This window comes from Phascolarctos cinereus, unplaced genomic scaffold, assembly GCF_003287225.1.
Source record: "Phascolarctos cinereus isolate Bilbo 61053 unplaced genomic scaffold, phaCin_HiC Scaffold_1;HRSCAF=81, whole genome shotgun sequence".
NCBI lineage: Eukaryota > Metazoa > Chordata > Mammalia > Diprotodontia > Phascolarctidae > Phascolarctos > Phascolarctos cinereus.
The window spans coordinates 289,913,880-289,916,044 of NW_027555514.1; positions in this window are offsets into that span (position 1 = coordinate 289,913,880).

The window sequence follows — 2,165 nt, forward strand, 5'->3', positions numbered from 1 at the left end:
AGGGGCTATCTTTTGCCTCTTTTGGTATTCCCAGTGCTTAGCACAGTGCCTAGCACGTAGTAGGAGCTTAGGAAATGCTTATTGACTGACACTGAGGAACTGAGTTTCAAGATACTTAAAAGAGAGAGAAGATACCCAAGTATTAAAGGAAAAGCCCAGGCAGTTTAATGACAAAAAAAAAGACATTCTGGACCACCCACCCTCATGCCTATTTTCTTACATCTATAAAATATTTATAAGTGATCAGCACATATCCTGAACACAATCCTGATGCAAATATAAGGAAGGGATGAGCAAGCTTTTGCAGATGACTTAAAAAAACCCAACAGATTATATTTTTATGGTCACATGATTGCCTTAAAGGTGCAGATAACATAAGAGCCTGTGCCAGGATTTGTGGATTATAAAAAACAGCTTTGGACTCAATGAGAGGAAGTGTAGCCTTAAAGGATGGTCTGAAAAAGGATGTCTCACAAGCATATGAAAATATTCTAAGATTCCTTGAGAGACATGATCGTGGTCAGATAATTTGTTCAATGGTGTTTGTATTTGCATCCTCAGAATTTAGTACCTATCTGGCACACAGTAAGTGCTTGTTGACTTGACCTGACCTTGACCTGACTGACCTTTTCAGTTCAAATAGGGAGATGCATGGTTGCCCAAGAGGGATCCATCATGGGGAGTATCTTGAACTGTCTCTAAATGGAAAAGGGATCTTCTAGAGATGTTAAAGTCCTCTAGGGTCTACTACGATTTGTGAATGACTTTGTTGTGAAGGCATCAAGTCCTAGAGTACTACAGTACCATCTCAATGAGATCTCCACCACAGTACACTATCTGGCATACTGTAGGCACCTAATTAATGCTTATTTATTGATAGCAATTTAAGATCAGCTTGCCCATTCACACAGGGCAAACCAAGTCGATCAAGATCACCCACTGCCCAGATCCAATGTGCAGTTGGAGAGCAGCCTATTAAGTTAGTCCATCGATGCATCCATCTTGGACAAGCAATCCATCTCTACCATAGACTGGCACAAGAATGAAGACTAGGAAGAAGACAAGAGCCTAAATGTCTTCTGCCTCATCACCAGGTGCTCAGTCCTCTTCTGCAACAGAGATCTGTTGAGTAAAGCAGTGTACCAGGGCAGCATCTCCTTGCTCTTACACTTAGCCCTATGATTGCCAACAGCATTTGCTTTGCCAACAGTTAAAATACAGAGCAAAGCAGACTGAGCCCGTGTTTAATAGAGCAGCTGAAAGGACTGGGTGGCCCACAGCCACCAAAGATGAATAGTTCAAGCCTGGACAGCACCGTATGTTTGAAGTGGGGAAGAAGAGGAGCAAATTAACAGTGGTTCTTCACACTCACATGGCTCTTAATGGCTAACAGTAACTGCAAAAGCAATGGGAGAAGGCCTGGACTTGTGACACTGGCAGAAGGAACTCCCAGATGAGCAAACTCCCTCTACTAATGCTTGTGGGCATCTTCTTTGCAACTTATAGTCCTAGAGAGTTGCCTAGACCCTTGACAGTTTAAGAAACTTGACCATAGTCACAAAGCCAATGTGTGTCAGAGTCAAGACTTAAACCCAGATCTTCTTGGCTCTGAGGCTAGTTTTCTATCCAATATACCACCTTGCTTCTCACCCCCCCCACCACTTATATAATATTTAAAATTTACAAAGCATTTTACATATATTGTCTCATTAGATCTCTCCAATGAATTTGTTGAGGTAGCTATTTTTAAATGCATTTTACAGATGAGGAAACTGAGGCTGAGAGAAGTCAAGTAACTTGCCCATAGTACATATCTGCGGCAGGTCTTCTTCATTCCATGTCTAGAGCTTTGCCTACCATGCCACCAAGCAGAGACATAGTCTTTCCCAGCTGGAAAGGACCTCGGAGGTCATGCATCATATAATCTATACCTGAACATCTTTTTTTAGAACATTCTTGTCAACAAGCCCCAGCCTTCATTTGCAGACCTTTAGTGATGAGGAACTCACTGCCACTCACCCAAATCCATCCATTCTACTCCTGGACACGTATAATTGTTAAAAACTTATTTCCTCAGGTTGAATTGAAGTCTACCTCCCTGCAACCTATTGCTCTGGGGTCAAGCAGAAGAAAACTAAACCTTCTTCCCCATGACCAGCCTCTAT